Genomic DNA, 21,812 nt, shown 5'->3' with positions numbered 1-21,812 from the left:
GCATCTGCCCCAAGCAGCTGTCTTTATAGAAGTTAGCCACCGGCATCGCTTGGCATATCCAACCAATTCGGATAGATTTATTTGTTTGAGAGAGAAGGAGCCCAGGCATTACCCCCAAACATGCATACCTCAGCAACACCCACTGTATGTTCATGGTATCTCTGTGTGACTTCTAAAGAGAAAGAGGGGTGCTGTTGAGGCTCAAGCCAACCTGGAAGCAACACTTTCTGCACTGTGGTTACTTAGTAGTAAACAGTGGTGTAGTGGAGGCAGCAGCTTTCCATTAGCAGGGACTCTGATGTCATCTGCCATCCCCTCAGAATTCCCTGTTCCCTCTGAGCTTAGCTGCAATCCTCACTGTGGCTGTGGGGGGAATGAATTTTGCAAGCAACAATATATTGTTCCATGTTGGAATGCAAAGTATTTGGGATGACATGGTCTGGAATCGGCAATTAAGACCTATTCGCTTTACCAAAGATGTGCTCCTGGTGGAAATGAGAACTCCTAGAACTGGTTCGTTGATATGGATCAAAACAGCTGCCTGAAATTTTTGGACTGCCCTTGGAGACTGTCACAATGAGCTCCTGCATTTCCAAATTTACCACTACACCACTGTGTGTGTGTGTGTGTGTAGTTCAATCCAGCTGGGTGTGTGGACGTTTCTGTTGGAGGGGGAGGGGGGAGATATAATGAAGGAGCTTCAGGAAGGCTAATGGTCCTCTATCTGCGAGGACACACTTGTTTATAATATCACCTGTATTGTTTGTTTCCTTTATTACCCTCCCCTTACATACGAAGGCATAGGATTTGGTTAAACAAGGATTTGGTTAAACTTTATTGATTACAGTAATAAGCTGTTGAATAATAAACAGATAACTCTTAATGGCTTAATCAACATATGTTATCTCATAAACCGCTCTCTAGATCACACTCTCCAACAATCACTCCACAAATCCCCACAGACCTTTCTCTCTCTGTCTCTCTCAGTTCTCAATCCTAAAATCCTAACCCTGTTTCAAATCATATCCCTGTTTCTACCCTATCTCTGATCTAAAGCATCTTACATCAAATCCCTATCTCTGATCTAAACCACCCCACAAACCTATCTCATCATTATCTCTGATCTTATCCCTCACTATCTGTGTCTGACTCTCTCAACTCAGAACCTGGTTTTATATAGCGCACACGCTTCACCCCTTCACTCTCTCAGCCAATCAGCTCACATATGCAAATCTACCATTCTTCCTGTCAATCATCTCTCTCTCACCATAGACATACTCACCATAAGGGATATAATAGGAATACATAACCATAACCAACTTATAGCAGGAATACATTACTTTACCTACAGAGTCCATACACACAGATGTGTAACGTCACAGCAACCCTTGCAGAAATTAAGCCTTGTATGCTTTGCATGCATCAGTCTCCACAAAGTCCACAACCTTCCTGCCCTACCCACCCCAATCCAGTGAACTGCCATTTTCTGACTGAACCCTGTCTTTTGGCAAACCTCTGGAGCCTGGAGCTCCATATCAAGTGTTGGATTAATGGTCCTTACCCTGAAGAATTATCTCCTCTGACTACTTATCAGTTACCTTTCATGAAAGGTATCTGAGAAAAGCAGGCCTGAAGGCATATGTAATAGCAGCCAATACAAGATTAATCTAGAAGTTATTTTGCCTGCTGTTTTTAGCCATTGTTTTGGCTACTGTTCATTAATCATTATCTTAATAACATTCTAAAAAGAGCAGTGGACAATCATTTTTATACAATACAAGTGGACCTGTAATGAAATATTGCAGCGTGAAATGCTCCTGTTCAGCATTACAGCCATTTAGGGATGTCAGAGAATTCCGCCACGGACTCCAGTTCTTTAGAATCCAGCCCCCCAGAATCCATGGTGGAATGGCCTCCCCCCCCCCGCCACCCCGCAGAATCCCCCTGGGATGGAGCTTACCTGGCGGCGGATGTGGCGGCGGTTGCGGCGGCGGATGCGGCAGCAGCGGCTCCAGCTGGTCTCCCATCCGCTGCCGGGCTGCTGTGGCTGCAAATGGCGGCCGTCATAGCGGCCGCCATTTGCGTGGCTGCCTTTCGTGATAGGCTACATCGTAGCCTATCACGGCAAAGAGCAGGGGAGCAAATGCCGGCCGCTACGCCATTTGCGCCCCTGCTCTTTGCTGTAATAGGCTACGTAAGTATTTACGTAGCCTATCACGGTAAAAGGCAGCCATGCAAATGGCGTAGCGGCCACCATTTGCATGGCTGCCTTTTGTCGAGATAGGCTACGTAAATACTTACGTAGCCTATCATGGCTTGCCTGCCACGCAAATAGCAGCCGGCGTAGCATCCGCCATTTGCGGCTGCAGCAGCCCAGCGGCTCTGCAGAGTTGCCATGGAGTGGAGCCAGCCGAGGAGGATTCCAGGGGGAGGGAGGGAGCGCCTCCCCGCCACCGCGGATGCCCCGGACTGGAAGGGTGAGTGGGATTTTGTACATCCCTACAGCCACCTATGATTTTTTCAGAATATTCCATTCCTTCCGCCCCCACCCCACACAGTTTTTCGGCCCACCCCACCTCCAAATGAAAGTACTGTGGGGCCACTGAGCATGCTTAATCCTCTTTGGGGTGAGTTTTCCCCCTTACTTTTTCTCCCCCCACCCCCTTTGTTTATTGATTGATTGATAGTATTTTCCAAAGTTTTCAGGGCAGCTGGCAGCAAAGAATAAAACAGTTTAAAATTCAAGAACAATAAAAAATAGCACACGTGCACTAGACAGCATTTTAAAGTGGCAGAGAGTAAAAAATAGTGTGTTGAAGTTCAGATAAATTTATGGGAAAATGTAACTAAAAGTGTGTGGGATGGGAGTCTCGTTTAGAAGAACTATAACCTTCTACCCTGCAGAGAACCGTCTGTTGTGTAAAGATTAGAGACAGAAGAAAGGCGTGGCAGGGTTAGGCTTAAACATGTACTCTTCTGAAACTGATGGTGCCTGGCAAATATGAATCATCAAGAAGTTCTTCCCTTGTTACAAAGGTGGTTGCTAGGCAATTCTCAAAAATGAACTGCCTGTTGCCCATAATACTTTTTTTGCTTTAGATCCCAGTAGGGATGTACGAAAGTCACTTACCTTTTTGACGGGGTGATTCGCGGTGGGGGGGAGGCGCTCCACTCCTCCCCCTGAAATCCTAATCCGGCCGGCTCCGCTCTGCAGATTCGCCAGCCAGGGCCGCCCGGAGCCGGACATCTGGCCACTGGGCAGCCTGCAAGCAAAAAACAAAACAAACAAACAGAAACAGCGTACGCAAATGGCGGCAGCTACAGCGGCCGCCATTTGCGTTCCCTTTTTTCGCTGTTTTAGCCTACGTAAATATTTATGTAAGCTATTACGGCGGGGAGGAAAGGAACACAAATAGCGCCCACTACACTGTTTGCGTTCCCCTTTTTTTCACTGTAATAGCTTACGTAAATATTTACGTAGGCTAAAACAGCAAAAAAAAGGGAATGCAAATGGCGGCCGCCGTAGCCGCCGCCATTTGCGTACGCTTGGGGGGGGGCTTGCCGTGATAGGCTACGTAAATACTTACGTAGCCTATCACGGCTATGATGAAGAAGTGAATTCACAAGTCAGCGTGGACGGCAGCAGGTAAGTGCTCCGTTTCGCGCGCCTTTTGTGGGTTGGGGGCGTGGGGGCTTCGTTCCGCCACAGATTTCGGGGGCCGAATGCACTGGCATTCAGCCTCACCGAGATCCATGGCGGAATTCTCTGACATCCCTAGATCCCAGTCTTGTAAACACTAGAAGGATGCCCTGCTTATTTCATTGGTACTTGCAGCAAAGAAACTATGTTTTGAATCTCAAATTACAGCTGTGACCCTAAACAAATATACATGTACACATAAAAATGTTTGTGAAACAGTCTTAGAAATATGTTTAACGGTGCAAGCCTATGCTTGTCCACTCATAAGTAAGCCCCATTGAGTTCAATTTGACTTTATATGATCCTTTTCCCAATTACCTGTGAGTAAGCCCCATTGAACTCAATGGGACTTGCTTCTGAATGCACACATATAGGATTATACTGTCAAAGATGTGTATAATTCCAGTGACTCCTGCCATATGTGCATTGAGCATCAACCTGAGTGTGTAAAGGACTTCAGTTCTATATTACACGCCAGTGTTCCTATATTTTGCTTTTATTTTTAAAGTTTTTATATAGGAAATAAGAATTAATGCTTTTGGAGTTACCAGATAACCATTCAAAACAGTTTTTAAAACCCAGTTTAATGGACTCCCTCTCCTCTTCCTGATCCTATAAGAAATGGCAAAACATGCAGCCTGGGTCTATGCTCGTTTACTTGGAAGTGTCACTAATTTCAGTAGATCTTACTCCTTACATGGGAGTAAGCCACATTGGACTCAGTAAGACTTAAGTATTTCTAAGTAAACATGCTTAGATTTCTCTGTTCAATTATAATTCTCAACTATCTTCTCTCTACCTTGGCAGGAGATAAAGAAGCTATCTAACTTTTTAGGCCCTTATATTGTTATTTTATTTCAGAGCTACGTTCATTAATAAATCCTTGGAGGAACTTGGCTTTACCTTCTATAAATATTGGACATTGTTTTCTTAAAACAGTTGTGTCAGCAGCATATAATATCTATCATATAAGCCAAAGCCACTGAACATCCATCCCACGGGCTTCTTCACATGGAGCTTTTATCCTGCTTTTGAGATTGCTCACTCACGGAAGTTTGCAGGTCCTTTTGATGATGTCATCAGCCTCCAGGGCACATCCTGAGGTATTTCCCGATTATTCCATGTTAAAAAGATCCGGAGAAAATGAGGTATCAAAAAATCTCAGATTGTTGTGCTGTTAAAACAGACACTAGATGGCACTGTTTCATTGAGTTCTATGGAACCTTGAAAATTAAAAACTTCCCCTCTCAGCAGTCATGTGGTCACCATCTGGGAGCCCACTGTAAATACAGAAAGACTCCACAACGGTAGAACTGTGGATTTTTTCTTTAATGTAAAGGCAGCCCATGTCTAGTCTTTAACTCCTACTCCTCTTCTTCTGCTAGACCCTGAGCTTATAATTTCAACAGGTACAGTTTCTTATCATAGAGGTGCAATGATAGACAGAAATTCAACAGCTGTGGTCTTTTCTGTCAGGCAGCTGCACCAAGCAGCTGTCAGGAAAACAGCTTCATATGTTCTGGATGTTTATTTATACATCACCATAATTTATTTTATTTTTGAGTTCTTTTCCTAGAAAGGAAACATTTTGGGAGAACGCATAGGCCATCCAGATAGGATCATCTTCAGCAACTGTTTCTGCTGCTTTGTGGCAATAATGAGTACCGCATTTTTCCTTCCACTCAGTAGACAGATGAGAAGCACAGACTACCAATACTGCAATGGCTTTGCTTTTTTTCTTCCAAGTGCAACAGCTGCCGTGAATTAATACTGCACTCTAAGACACAGATGTCACAAGCACTCTTTTTAAGTGCCTGCTGCTGGTAATTTTTCAGACTTTGGGGTGAAAAAAGAATGGGAGAAAAATAGTGGGCATTGGCCTATCGCATCTCAACTTGAAACAAGGTTCTGTCAGGTACTTAATTGATTGTCAGTTTGAAATGACCTTTATATCACAATAATCCATTTTTTTTAGCTCTGATTCCAGTCCATGGAGTTCAAGCTTTTGTTGATATGCCTTTGTCTTTTTGACATGCCTTTTCTTTTTCTCACAATACAGCTTTCCACAGCAGCCTTAGACTGCATTAATCATGTTTTTTAATGGATTTATATATAGAATAATGCAATAAGTATAATAATCATTTATCCAATATAATTAACATTAATAATAAGTAATCATAATAATAATGATAACAATAATGCTAATGATAATTGTAATTATAGCAATACATTGAATTAAAATTAAATAAAATTATAAGACATCACATTTCTCCTAATAAAGAGTGAGGCTGAGCGGCATTTAATAATGAATGAAGAGACTCCATGTCATTATAAATTGATCATACTGTTGCCTCCATTCCCATACTTCTATCGTGTTTGTATATCTGTTTTGTTGGAATGCTGTGGCCAGTTGTAGTCTGGATACACAAAACAGAGGTCTCTGACTGTCATACACACATGCCATGAGATGCCTAGTTTGAGCTCTGTAGCACTGGATTCTTCTTTTTGTATGCTAGGATGTTCAGGAAGCACTAGTGTTGTGGGGGGGGAGGGTAAGTTTGAAATGGCTTATTTTGAAAATTCTGTTACATAGGCTGGTGATTACCTTTTTTGTATAACACCTGAATGCTCTGAGATGTTATTTATATGTTTGATTCTCATACATTTTATTTTAAATCATTCTGTTTGGACAAGGTAAGTAACTTCTTTGTCCCCCAAGGGCTTTTGTGGGTTGGGGCATCATTGGCAGGCCAGTGCAGTGGGTTTGGACAGGGATTGGGCCGCCCCACACACACGCTTTCACGCAAACACACACAGCCTTCCCTCTACTCTCTCACACACAAACACACAGCTATAGCCATACGTCCTCTTTTACAGAGGACAGTCCTGTACTTGAAGGCATCTTCTGTTTAAAGGGCTGTCCAGTCCAAGTCTGGTTTAATGGTAAAGAACCCGTGAAGGAAGAGCTGGGTCTTGAAGCTGGTCATCCACAGTTAGCACCTGGACAGCAGACGGAGCAAGGCACACAGGTCACGTGGTCACAGTCTTCTGTGCTATGGTTAGATGTCCTGAATTTCCCTTTAAACTATAATAATTTGTAAATTTGCATATATACATATAAATTATCCTATGCACATCTTATGCAAATTTGGTGTCGTCTTTTGTTCTCTCTCTCTCTTTTTTCTTTTTCTGGTGATGCCGCCTCTTTTTGGCAATTCATAAGTGGCTACACTCAGCAACCCACACAAACACAGGCTTCCTCCACTCTTACTTCAAACACGCGCACACACACACACACACACACACACACACTTCCCTATGCAGAGACAGACACACACTGTCCCCACTGTCTCAGCTAATGGGGTTTAAACCTCCCCTCCTTGCGTGCTGAGATCCTATTGCTGCCAAGCTGATTGGTGCTGGGAAAAGCTGAGGAGCGCACTGAGGACGGCTCTCACCATGTGCTGATTTCCAAGCTGGGGAAGCATGACTGAAATGGGGAGGGCGGGCGCTCTCTGGGGAGAGTCATCCCCACATGGCATGCTCCCGATTAAATTGCACACCTCCCTCCATGCCCAGCTGATCTGAGCTGGGAAAAGCAGGGGAACGGGCTTGTGAAGGGAGGAAGTGGGGTGCCCTGGCTCCCAGCAGAGTAGGCAAGGACAAACAATTACCAAAATGGGCTGCCACCATCCCTTACGTCCACCTCGGCCTGAGCCAGTGAACTTTCAGACCTTCCAGGACAGTGTCAAGGCTTAGGGGATAGGGGTTCAAACCCCCGCACTCTGTTTCCAAGGCTCAGGCGTGAAACATTAAACAGTAGCAGTTAACCAAGCAGAAGGCTCTGAATTTAGTATCAAGGCTTACTTGAAAGGAAGCACACACAGCTCTTGAGGTAGGTATTAAATGTATTTACAAGTGAAAAGGGCGGGAAGGGATAAGAAGGGCACACAAGAACCAGGGTAACATTTGGAAACAACACTTCATGCAAAAAATAAGAAAAGTTACCTAAACCTGCCCTTTACGTTACCTAAGAACAGGGGCTTCTTCACATGGAGCTCTTGCTATTGTGATTGGTTACTCATGGAAGTTTGTGGGTCCTTTAGATGATGTTATCAATGTCCAGGGCATTTCCTGCACCAAATGACCTTTATTCCATTTTTTAAAAGATCAGAGATAATGAGCTATCAAATTGCAGCATGAAAAGAGGATCTAGGACACAGCACTATCTAGCGGCTGTATAATGAAAGATATGGAAGACTCAGATAAAGGGGGAAAGGGGGGGAAGGGGGGAAGGAAGCACGTGTCAAGGGAGTCTGTTGTGATTCTGCATTTAAAAAGGAAGCAGAAAGCCTGTTTTAAATGTGGGATTTTAGGCTGGTGTAGAAGTGCTCCAGGTCTTCAAACAGGGCAGCGCCCAACCCGTGGTCCAGAGAGTCACAAGCCTAAAAGCAGGATGAAGTATGAAGACGAAGACAATGGGCAACTACAGCCCCTTCTTTTTATGCTCAAGCCCCTGACAACTCTAGGGAGATCTCAGTTAGCCAGTCACAGGCTGGCTGGAATGGTGTGCTCAAACCCCCGGGGGAAGATAGGTAAAAGTTCCCACAGGAACACAGCTGAAATCATTCAATCCAGTTAACTATGGCCTTGGTGCTAGAGACATCTTGAGATAACACACACACAGGTGATTGTATCGCACTACGTGCAACTTCAGCCTGGCCAAATGGAGTCTTATAGAGCACAAAAAGAAAATGGGGTTCTTGGCAATGCTGATCAGTCCTCAGCTGTTCCCAGCACCAACCAGCAGTGAGGAAGCAATGGGCACCCATGGGCCACCATGAAGACTGCTGCAGGCCACATGCTGTCCATGGACCACAGTTTGCCATGTATGTTAGGAGCCCTATTATGTGGAAAGATTTTGGCTTGGATCCTAACATACATTAACTCAAGAAAGTTTAGGGAAGTTTCCTATCCCCTCTTCCCCCTGCAGCTGTCTGCACTTGCCCACCCAAAGCCTCTCCAGAGAATCAGGAACCCCTCCTGACTGCTGATCTTAGAGAATTCTCCCCTCCTCCAAAAGCCCCCTGTGCCTTAACCTATACTGTTCAAGAGGCTCCCCGTTTCCAGAGAGGCTGTGCAGGTGGCTGCAAGATCAGGCACTGCTATCTCAAAATAAACACACTACGAAGCATTCCAAAATCCATATAGTGCAATACCTTTATCAGGCCAACTCAAAGATCACAAGAAATGTGCAAACTTTCAAGAATGTTTCCACTGTGCTCATCAGCATACAGTTTAAAAGTTTATTCTGACACAAGCCTTACTAAATATTAACCTTGAGTTCATGAACATATTATGTATCTGAACAGGGCAAATTTGGGAACTAGTTTTGCTGAGTTACGGCACTAAAAGAATGTCCAGATTGCAGAAGGTTAATCATTAAGCCGGGGTGGGCAATTTGTGACCTTCCAGTTGTTTTGGCCTACAACTCCCATCAGCCTTAGCCAGCATAGCCAATGGTGAGGGATGATGGAAGTTGGGCCAAACATCTGGAAGGCCATGAGTTGCCCACCCCTGCATTAATGTATACCACTTTGGTTTACAGTACAATAAATTATGGATACACAGAATACGCACACTAACCCTCAGACTTGACTTCATGGTTGTCTTTGTGAGGTTCTTGTGTCCTTCCATAGGCATACTCTTCATTCATACCCACTCCCCAAGGGATACTGTAAATCCTGCTCATTGACAGTCAGGGCCAGATATATTGGAACAAGGATAACTGTTTTGGCAGTTGGCCTCTCTGTACACCACCACATTGAAGTTGAAAAGAAACACACCTGGATGGGAGAGAAGACAGGACTTTCAGCTGTAATTCAAGGGGTTTGACAAAAGTGGGGCACTAACAATTCAGGAAATACAGCTAGTGGCATACACACACACCCATCGTTGGTGGCTCATAAGTAATGGAACAAACCAACATCATTTCAAACTGAAGGATCACCTTTAATACCTGGGTGAAAATCCTTTGCAGTCAATGACTACCTGAAGTCTGGACCCCATGGACATGACCAAATGCTGAGTTTCCTCCCTCGAGATGTTTTGCCAGGCTTTTACTGCAGCTGCCTTCAGCTGCTGCTTGTTTGTGGGTCTTTCTGCCTTCAGTCTTGTCTTCAGTAAGTGAGAAGCATGCTCTGTTGGGTTGAGATCAGGTGACTGACTTGGCCATTGAAGAACATCCCACTTCTTTGCCTTGAGAAACCCTTGGGTAGCTTTTGCTGTATGTTTTGGGTCATTATCCATCTGCAATATGAAGCAGCGTCCTATCAGTTTGGCAGCATTCGGCTGAATCTGAGCAGAAAATATAGCCCTTCACTTCAGAATTCACCCTGCTGCTTTTATCAGCAGTCAGGTCATCAATAAACACCAGTGACCCAGTTCCATTGGCAGCCATACATGCCCATGCCATAACACCGCCTCCACCATGTTTGACAGATGATGTGGTATGCTTTGGATCATGAGCTGTTCCTTTCCTTCTCCATACTTTGTCTTCCCATCATTCTGGTACATGTTAATCTTGGTTTCATCAGTCCAAAGAATCTTATTCCAGAACTGGGCAGGCCTTTTTAGGTGTTTGCTGGCAAAGGCTAATCTGGCCTTTTGGTTCTTGAGCGTTACCAGTGGTTTGCACCTTGTTGTGAAGCCTCTGTATTTACATTCATAAAGCCGTCTCTTGACTGTAGATGTTGACAATGAAATGCCCACCTCCGCAAAAGTGTTCTTGACCTGGCTAGATGTGAAAGGGTTCCTCTTCACCATGAGCAGAATTCTGCGGGTCATCCCCTTTAGTTGTCTTCTGTGGTCTGCCAGGCCTTTTGCTGTTGCTAAGCTTGCCAGTTAATTCCTTCTTTTTCAGGAAGTTCCAAACTGTTGTATTGGCCACTCCCACTGTTTTTGCTATCTCTCTGGTGAGTTTATTTTGCTTCCTCAGCCTAATGATGGCCTCCTTCACTCGCATGGACACCTCTTTGGACCTCATGTTAGGAGTTCCAGTGAACAGCTACCAAATGCACATGTAACACTCAGAACCACCTCCAGGCCTTTTATCTGCTTGATTGGTCATGGGGTACCCAGGAAACAGGCCACACCTGGCCATGCAGCTGCTTGTCAGCCATTCGTTCCATTATTTATTACTACATTAATACAATGGGGGGGGGGTGTATGCCACTGGCTGTCCTTCCTGAATGGTTAGTGCCCCACTTTTGTCAAACCCCTTGAATTACAGCTGAAAGTCCTGACTTCACTCCCATCTGGGTGTGTTTCCTTTCAACTTCAATGTGGTGGTGTACAGAGGCCAACTGCCAAAACAGTTATCCTTGTTCCAATATTTCTGGCCCTGACTGTGTTTATTTTATTTTATTTAGAACATTTCTTGGCCGTCTTTCAGGGCAGAAGCCCTCCCAAGGCAGCTTACAGCAATAAAATACATAAAAACAGTTAAAATTTTAAAAGCGATAAAAACATAAAAATAATAAAAGCCAACAATATAACCAGCAACAATGACAACAGCAGTAACAGCAACTACAGCAGTCATATCAAGAGAAGGCCAAGGTAAAATAATATGTTTTTAAGGCCTTCTTAAAAGCCTGCAATGACAGAGCATGGCAGACCTCCAATGGGAGCTTGTTCCAAAGGTGTGGGGCCACTGCAGAGAAGGCCCTCTCACATGTGATCACCCACCTGACTACTCTCATGGGTAGGCAAATGAGAAGGGCCTCGCTTTCTGATCTTAAAGTGCAGGCAGGCTGATATGGCTGAAGGCGGTGATATGCTCATCCCTTCAAATTTTCTAGGAACAAACTGCTGTAGACCTCAGTATTGGTCTGGGACACCTCTGCTGTTCTCCCTTTTTGGCCAGAGGAATGAAACATTGAGCTTGCAATCCTGTATCTAGGGCGCAATCCTATGGCCGCTAGTCAGCGGTTAGACGGCCATAGGATAGGTCGGTTCCCAGACAACTGACCCCCACCCCTTCCTGTGCCGCCTTGTAGACAGTGTGGATCGGCCCCGCGCTTGTAAGAGCAGCTTGGAACAGTGGAAACGGGGTGTTCCCAGGAGAGGTCGGAAATGCAGTACGACACATCCTGTGTGTTGTCTGGCCGCTGCTTCCCGCACTTCGAGATCCCATAGCTAGACAGCCGAAATCGGTCTAGCAGTGAAAGCAGGGCAGAAGGAGTAAGGAGGAGATCTGCTCCTCATCACTCCTCCTGCCCGGCACTGGATCGGTGGTCACCCCTGGGGTTGGAGCCGACCGTAGATCCATGTAGGATTGCTCCTTCCATTGCTGTAAGCCCCATTGAACTCAATGGAACTTACTTAGACAAGCACAGAATTATGCTGTAAAGGAGGCTTTTTATATGGGAGGTGGTATTTCACTAGTACATTGCAAGAGCATGAGGAAGGATCATGGTAATTCTGCTTCATGCACATGGGTTGAAGGGTAGCTTCAGTAAAACTGTGACCCACAGTGTACTGGAAAATTCTAAATAATCTACTGTCAGCATCCAGCATCCATGGTGTAACTAATTTAAGAAAGCTAGCGCTGTTTCCATTCCTTACCACCACTGTCCCTGAGGGCTTTATTTGTAAGCAAAGGTGAAAGAATCTTTGCTGCCTTTCATTAAGACATACAAACATCACCACAGAGTTAATAAAAAGGTCACTCTATGCAGCAGCAAATAAGCCAAAAAAGTAATATCTTTTCCAGATGGAGAAATGTATTTTTTTAATATATATATTTATTTTTTATTTCTTATATTTATGTCTTGCTTTCCTTCAGGAAGTACTGACAGCTTCATAAAGCCTGATCCTTGTGGTTTATTTTCAGACATGAAGCTGTTGAATGATTTTCAGGGAGGGATGGTCTGGCCAGCGTGATCCATACTCTGGTAACCTCCCAGCTGGATTACTATAATGTGTTGTAGATGGGGCTGCTCTTGAAGACGACTCAGAAGCTTACTGCATAATTTGGCTACCAGAATTTTTACTTGTACTGCTACTGCCAGGTTGATTCACATTACTTTAAAAGAACTGCACTAGTTGCCTATTTGTTTCCAGGCCCAATTCAAGGTGTGGTGCTGGTGCTGAACTTTAAATCTCTAAAGTGTTTGGGACCCAAATATTTGAAAGTGTACCTTCTCCCATACCAACCTGTCTGTGTCTTAAGACTTTTAATGGAGGCCATACTCTAACTGCCTTTCTTATCAGAAATGCACTATGCAGTTACAAAGAAGAGAGCTTTCTCTGTGATGGCACCCTAGCTTTGGAGACTTTCTACGTGAGGCTTTTATTGTGCACTCATGATTGCTCACTCGCGGTAGTTTGCGGGTCCTTTACATGACATCCTCCTCCTCCAGGGCCTCTCCCGTGGTTTGCAACCATTATTGTGGGTTTTTTTCCCAATGAGGAAAGTCTCATATTATTTAGAAATTGTGTAATTCCGCTATAGCACAGCACCATCTAGTGGTTGTATAATGAAACCTATAGAAAGGCAGAGAAAGAAAACCCCAGAAAAAAGCACATGTAAAAGAGCCGAGCTTAACCCCACAAAGAATCTGGAATCAGAAGCCTTGGTAAAGGTGCGTGATAAAAACTTCATGTAGAAATGCCCTTGGGGGGTTCATACCCACCAAGTGGATTCATACCCACTAAAGAGTTACACCTTGGCCTAATTTACAATCTTTTCAGCACCACATTAAGATGTATCTTTTTACCCAGGGATTTTAATTGGCATAACTTCTTAGTCTTCCTTTGCAATTTAAACTGTAGTTGAATTTTTGAGTTGATGTCTTTTATTGTGGCTGTTAGTTATATTGTATTGTGTTAAGATTTTAAATAATTTATTATTCATATTGTACACTGCATTGGAATCTCATGAGATGAAGGGCAGTATAGAAATGTTTACAATAGAATGAAATAAATACTGTAATATGGAAATTGTTGCACCACTATATTATTTTGTCCCAATATACACTTTGGAGAACCAGTCCTTGCTTCCAGAGTGGCCACTTAGGCATTGGCCAAAAAAGAGAAAATGCATCATCAAAAAAGAGGAAAAAGGAGGCAAGAGATTTGCATATAATTTGCATATACTCATTTATATGTGTAATTTGGAAGTAATTACTATAATTTAAATAGAAATACAATACATCTCAGCCTAGTGGGGAAGGCTGTAACCAGATAACCTGTGTGCCTGCTCCATCTTCTCTCCAGGTGCTAACCCTTGATGGATCACTTCAAGGCCCCCCCTCTTCTTATGGTTCTTTATGTTTAAACTGGACTTGAACCAGACAGCCCTTCATATAGAGGACTGTCCTCTGTAAAGTAGGACACATGGCCACCCTATTTCCTGGTTTGTGGATCAGAGTGAACACAGCCACTGGCATTTTCATATTACAAAATAAACTCATTACGGTGGCCATGTACTGTACTTTAAAAAGGACAGTCCTTTATTTAAAAGCATCTTCTATTTGGAGGGCTATCTCTGGCAAGTCCAGCTGAAATATAAAGAACCAGAACAGCAGGGGCCTTAACATTGCCCATCAAGGGTTTGTTCCTGGACAGCAGACTGAGCAAGCACACAGGAGGTGGTCAGTCTTCTCCACTATGGGGAGATGTATTGTCTATTTAAATTATAGCAATTATTTCAAAATTTGCATCTATGCATATAAATGAACATATGCAGATGTTATGCAAATCTGTGTCCCCTTTTTAGGTGATGCATAAGTGGCCACCCTGAGTCTCATCCTCATACAAGTGTATATCAGCCATTTTAATACCTGATGGGTCCAAAGAGTTCTACGTAAACCCAAGAGAAGCAGCTTCAAACTCTGCTCCTATAAGACGGCAATTTCCTGCGGGGTAGTTTTTAGCAAAAACAACATAGTCTTATGGCACCTTTAAAGTCTCACAAATTAAAGCTTATGTCATAAGAAATGCATGAGTCCTTAAGGTGCCACAAGTCTCGTCATTGTTTTTCCTATAAGGCAGCCATATCTGCACATTGTTGTGGGCATTAATTTCATCCTAAGGTGATAATTAAAGTTCTCATTTAGTGGCAGGGCATCTATCCAGCAAAACAAACTACAGTATAATTGTGTGGGAAGCGTAGGTAGGGAACACCATATGGATGTAACCTGGTTGTACTTTAACACCTCAAGAAAATCAGCACTTCTATAAAGCATCCTTCTCCTTTCCTCCTCCCCCTGTCTAAAAATATGCAGTCTTTAACAGAAGCAAAAATATGGGCATATGATCCGTATGATTCAAATTTAGGGGATTGAGTTAGTCCACTCCTGTCTTCCTGCAGTACAATAAAATCTTTAGGAACTGCCCCCTCCCCTCAAAAACAGTCAAATGAGGACTCAGGATGCTCAGCGACCACAGGATGCCACCGGACTGTTGAGGGAAAAAAATAGAAAACCAGTGGTGGGACATGGAATGGAGTCACTGGAATCCTGAACAAGAAGCATTTCAGATGACAACATTTTGTTGCAGGCCCCACTTGTACAATTATATTTTTGATAGATGATCAGTCAAGGCCACTGTGTCTCCCACGCCATTTTTCCACAAGCCCTTTTGCCCACCCTCTTCTCCAGGGTCTGGTGTGTCCAAACTATTGGTCCTTCTTGCTCAACAGAGATTTAAATTTCTGTTTATTTGGGTACAAAATAAACCTAGAATTCAGAGAGCCAGGGTGGTAGAGTTTAGTGTGTTGGTCTAGGCTGGGGAGACCCGGGTTCAAGTCCCCACTGAGCCATGAAGCTCACTAGATGACTTTGGCCTTTTGATTCTCAGCCTACCCTACGTCACAGGGTTGTTGTGAGCATAAAATGGAGAGGAGGAGGAGGTGAGGAGGAGGATCATGTATGCTGCCTTGGGCTCCTTGGAGGAAAAGGCAGGATATAAATCTAACAAATATTAAATAAAACAGTGACTGACAGTAGCTCTCCAGGGCAAGGCCAGGGCAAGACATTTTGCTGCCTGAGACAAAAGACAAGATGCTCTCGCTCTCTCTCTCAATCTGTCCCGTCCCCCTCTCCCTTTCTATGTACAAAAGCCAACCAGACGGTCAGTTGTCTTTTACTTCAGCATTAGCAACAGGACACTGTCCTTGACTGAGGACAGCAGGCCTGCTTAGGGGGCAAACCTAGCTTTGTCTGCTCTCTGCCCTTCAGCATCTGCTACCTGAGGCAACTGCCTCACACTGGTTAATGGTAAGGCCAGCCCTGCTGCAGGATCTCAGGCTGAGCTAGGGTCTGAGATCCTTTTCACTGCAGATGCTAGGGAGTGGATCTTCTGCATGCAAAGCTACAGCTCCTCTATACCTTCTGAACTGTTGAAACTTATATTCAGTTGTACTGGAGTGTGTTGGGGGGCAGCGGGGAGCATGTAGATCCAGTTAAATGTTTCCTTTAAGTTTAGTTATTTCCTGTATTGTCTTATGACCATGATTTGTCACCCACAACAGTCTGAAGTAAATTTCTTCCACTGATGGTGATTCTATATTTCTTAATGGCCCTGAGGAGCTCTGATACTGCAAACAGCCTCTGGGGATACAGTCATGTGACTCAAATGGCTTCATATATACCATATTTAGTATGTAAATATGTTGCATCTAATCACCAAAGCCATTTATCCTGAATGTGGAATTCCTGTGATGCTTGATTCCATAACAGAAGACACACTGTTGATTAACAGGTAACAACGTTTTGCTTAAATGTGTTAATCCTAGAATAACATTGGAAAAGACCTCAAGGCTGACCTTGTCCAGCCCCCCGCCCCCAAATAGAAGGACTTCCTAGAATTAATCTAACCACACCAGGCAGTCAAGGCTACTGGACAGACCAAGGAAGTATGGCTACTGAGAAGGGGCAAGGGAAGTACATGTGGATAGGGGCTAAGAAGTCCAGGGGGTCCATGGGCAGGGGCACTGTGGGAATCCATCATCAGGATGAATGCACAGCTCAATCAAAACCCCTCAAAGATTCCAGATATATGGGGCACTAGCCAATGCTCCCCTTGTGCTAGCAGGAATGATGGCTAGCACAACGGGAAGTTAGCACTTGATAGTGCAACCAGAAATTAGCTCAAACAAGCATTCCAGAGCTCTGCTGACCTCTTCTGTTCCAGAGAAGCACTAATGTGAGTGTGGCATTCCTGCCCCATCCCAGTGAGAATTCCCCTTCTCTAAGGCCTTTCTCAACCCAAGCAGGAAACACCTTCCCCACACACAATCACACTGCCACCTCAGCCTTTAAGGCTCAGGTCCAACCCACACTCAGTCCTCTATCTGCGAGGACACACTTGTTTATAATATCACCTGTATTGTTCCCTTTATTATCTTCCCCTTACATAGCCCAGAGCAGAAGCCGTAGGATTTGGTTAAACAAACTTTATTAACTACAGCAAATAAGTTGTTGAACTGTAAATAAGCAACTCTTAATGGTTCTATTAATGTATGTTCTCTCACACACCATACACCAGTCCAGATCACACTCTCAAATCAATCACTTCACAAATCACCACAGACCTCCATTTCTCTCTCTCTCTCTCTCAGTTCTCAATCCTAAAATCCTATATCCCTATTAAATCATACCCTGTCTCTGTTCTAAAACCTGTCTCTGATCTCCAATTTGGTTGGAAATCAACCCTGAGTGCTCATTGGAAGGACAGATACTGAAGCTGAAGCTCCAATATTTTGGCCACCTAATGCGAAGAGAAAACTCCCTGGAAAAGACCATGATGCCGGGAAAGATCGAGGGCAAAAGGAGAAGGGGACAGCAGAGGATGAGATGGCTAGATAGCATCACTGATGCAAAGAATATGGACTTGAGCACACTCCGGGGGAGAGCGCAGGACAGGAAGGCCTGGCGTGCTATCGTCCATGGGGTCACGAAGAGTCGGACACGACTGAACGACAACAACAACAACAACAACAAATTTGCGCTGCTTCTCCTCCATTTGTCTCCCTTTTCCTTCCATTTCATATCTACAGTGCCTCTCCTTCTCCTCCACTTCCATGACTCTAATCCAATTCTGCTCCCTCAGAATTTCTAAATGTGCCGGGTCTGTGATTTTACCTCAGGGTTCTTCTCAACCCCCACTTTGCTAGAGGTTTTCCCCTGATATTCCATCAATATCACTCTCAATTCTTCCACACTGCGCTTGTTTCTGAGGTTGTTCCACTAGTGCATCATGATTGGTGCTGCTGCACTGCCAGTAATGGGATACTGGCAGGAGAGGGGTCTGGAAAAAGGCTCTCCCTAATATTTTTAGCTGCCAGAAGTGGTTTTTGAAGCATGTGGTAGGATATATTTAATGGGATACGATGGGGCAATTATGTTGGCTGTCTTGAACAGGTCTGTTAGTGAAATTGTGTACTGAAATTATTCTTAGCTATTTAATTGTTTTACATTTTGTATCTTTAAAAAATTAGACCACATTTTATTATAATGTTGTATTACAATGTTTATAATGCAGTATTGTTTGTATTTTTTATGAATTGTTGTGAACCACCCAGAGAGAAATGAAATAAATAGTAAAAATAATAATATAAAGTGAGTGAGTAGCACATTACCATTTGTTACACTTTGGAAGCTTGTTTTTAAGCAAGCAGCCCAATAACTGGAACAACAGAAAATGAAACAATTAGCATTTCTACACCAGGCTAAAATCCCACAATTTTACCGGGGCTTTCTGCTTCCATTTTAAATGTAGGATCACAAGAGACTCCCTTTTCAGGCACTTCACACACACACACACTTCCCCCCCTTATCTGCGTGTTCTATATGTTTCATTAGATAGCCACTAGATGGCTGTGGTCTAGCTCCTCTTATTGCGTGGCTTCCTCTTTTCATGAGGAAAGTGAATGCGCTGTAATTTGATAGCTCATTATCTCCAATCTTTTAAAAAACGAGATAAAGGACATTTAGCATGGGAGATGCCCTGGAGGTTGATGACATCATGTAAAGGACCCGCAAACTTCCGTAATTAACCAATCTCACTTGCAGGAGAAAAGCCCCGTGTGCAGAAGCCCAGAGAAACCAAACGTTCCAGCAAATACTTTTGGATGAACACATAAATGGGGAACCATTTAGAGAGGGCACAGAGTTACCAAGAGCAACACTGTCCCATTGAAAAATTGGGGAAAAGGACACTCGTCTTTTGACTTTTAAAATTCTTACCAGCAGTTCCTGCGAATAGTCATCTAGTCCCCTTTTTGAAATCTGAAGAGAAACAAGAGTCCACATTTTCTCTTGCCAAGTTGTTTTAATGTTCTTTTTTTTTTTAAAGTTATATGTATTTCTGACAGGGTCCAGTACAGATAGAAGTCCCAATGGATGTAATACTAGCTATTATACTGTACGCTGATTTCACTGGTTTTTGGATCAATCTCTCTTACCTGCTACCTTCTGTCCTAGCAGCAGCACCAATTCTCAGAGCCAGTTCCTGTAGTAACTCTGACAGTATGGGTTGGATCCAATAGTGTAATTCCACAGACAGGACCGCTTTTGTCAGCAGAACCAGGAGGGGGCAATTCCCTCTACTTCCCCCAGCCCGCGCCTTAACAATCTGCTACAGTGAGCTAAAGAACCATCTGGAACAGATTTTCAGGTAGCACCGAGGGCTGTAAACAGGGAGAGAGAGGGAGAAAGTCCCAGTGTGCTAGCAGACTTCCATTAGAATAATGTTGGATTTAACCCTATAAACCTGCTGTTTATGAGATTTCTTCACCATGGATATGAACATTGTGTGCACATGGGGAACATGACACTTTGATATTTCAAGTTATCATACTGTCATATGACACTGCAAAGAATATGGTCATGTGACTTTTGGTCATGTGAATCCACCATTAAGGATGTTTTAGTACTTGGATGTCAGTCTGGATGGTCTCTGTTCCTAATGCCAGGGCCCAGCTTCAGTACTGCAGTGGGCCTTGTAGGTTATAGTCAGGATTTGATTAGAAGTAGCCTGGAAGGGCTTGGGCTTATTCAGTTTCTGCGCTGTCAGAGTCTGTGTGAGCTTATCTCTGTCAGTGTTCTCAGAGCAGAGCCAGGGGGAGTCACCGACTCCCTGTCCACCTGCTTGTCTGGACTTGGCAGGCAGGGAGGCTGGACGCTGTCTGTGAGGACCTGACAGAGGTGGGGTGGGGTTTGCAGAAGGGTCGCCAAGGTTGAAGCGTCACTGCTGGAGGGCTGAGCAGTGCTGCCCTGTTTAGACAGGGGCCTTGCTGAAAGGCTAAAAGCCCTTGTCTGTCAAGGGGTGTGGAGGGGGTGTCTTACAGTCACACCTTCCCTTTTAAGCTGATGCAAAGGCGAAGAGCCTTTGCTAGGAACATCTTGTCTTCATTGCCCAAAGCCTTCTCTGTTTGGATCCATCATCGTCTGGGCTTTTGGAGGCACTCTGCACATGGACTGGAACATTGGATTGTTAAGGACTTGCCATGAAAAGTACTGTGAGGCTTTTCATAGACTTGAACTCTCGTTGCTGTGGATTATGTGTCTGTGTTTGTAGTCAGCTTAGTGTTCGGCAGGCTGGGTTTGATCTACAACTTTTGGACTTCCCTCTGCCAGAACTCATGCAGCATGGAGTTGCCAATGCGAAAGGGGTAGCCTGGAACTCCTTGCGTGTGTGGGTATGCCCTTCCCTTGATCTGGATGGGCCTTGACCATGTAGCCTGGAGTTATCAACAAAAGATTCAAAGTTGGACTCTCTATGGGTGTGGGTTGTTTAGGCCTTTCAAGAAATCATCCCTTGATTGCCTGATGGGTTCATTCCAAGAATCATTGCCTTTCCATGTCCGGGGTTGGAACCCCGTGAAAGGATTGTCTGGGTTAGGTGCCCAGGAATCCAGAGTCCCTTCCCTTGTGTTCAGAACCGTGGAGATGGCAACGGAGAAACCATGTTGATGAGGATCTCCAAGGTTCATCACACGGAGCTTTTATCCTGCTATTGAGAAGGCTCTGTCATGGAAGTTTGCTGACTCTTTAGATGACGCTGTTACCCTCCAGGGTGTCTCCCGCAATTTTGCCCAACCTATCCTGTGTTTTCCCCAAATGCAATAAATGTAGTATTTTTTTCCAGCCCACAGAAGGGGAGCGGCATGACCTCCCCATGAAATTCTCCAATAGCAGGAGAAACGGCTCTGTCTGCCTGCTTTGGGCGTTTGTTTTCAGTTGCTGAGGGCGCAGTCAGGATGAGGAAGGCATTGAAGATGGGAGTGGGGCGTGCAGGAGCAGATTTGACAGGCGCGAGGGCAAGAATCGCCTGTTGATTGCAACTCCTGCCTCCGCTCAAGTCTTGCTGAGGAAGGGGTTTCCTCGATTCCCAGGTGTCTGCCATGTAAATGCTTGAGCACATTTCTCAGTTGGAGGCAGAAAATGCCTGCCTGCAACAAAGGGAGACACATCTGATCCCCCACCCCACCAAGTTCAGAAGCAATGTCCTCTGTTGCTTCAGAGCACCCCATTAAGTTCAGTGGGGCTTACTCCCAAGTAAGCGTGCTGAGGGTTGCAGACTTACAGGGCGATCTTATGTCTACTCAGAAGTAAGTCCCATTGAATTCAATGCAGCTTATGCCCACATAAGTGTGCCAAGGGTTGCAGACGTACGGCACAATCTTACATTTTATGTCTACTCAGAAGTAAGTCAGAGGTTTCCTGGGGGCTGCAAGAAAACAGTACAGCAGCTATGGAAACAAGACCCTCCCCCCTTTGCACACCTGCCAGTGGGGGAGGAAGGCACTCCCTCAGTTCAAACCAGTGTCTTCTTTGTAAAGGAGCCCTCCTTAATCCCGCAAAGAAACCGAAAGGAGGAAGCTCCAGAAAGGATGTGAATTTTTGCGTGGGGGTGTGTGTCGCTTAATATATAGAAACACGCTCAGTCATGGTAGTAGCTTTAGGACTGTTTAGCTTTGGACTGTTCCGGATTACATACAGCCAATAGCTACTGACCATCAGCTATATGATTTCTAAAGAGTGTAACCATTAAGCTTTTGCCATGGGATTCCCTGCAATAAAGAAATCTCACTGATTTGGGTGTC

Source organism: Heloderma suspectum, chromosome 4 (assembly GCF_057233095.1).
Source record: "Heloderma suspectum isolate Gila_16-S chromosome 4, 16-S_ref, whole genome shotgun sequence".
In the NCBI taxonomy this organism is placed as follows: domain Eukaryota; kingdom Metazoa; phylum Chordata; class Lepidosauria; order Squamata; family Helodermatidae; genus Heloderma; species Heloderma suspectum.
The sequence above is the reverse complement of the archived record's forward strand: the minus strand, read 5'-3'. Positions refer to the sequence as shown.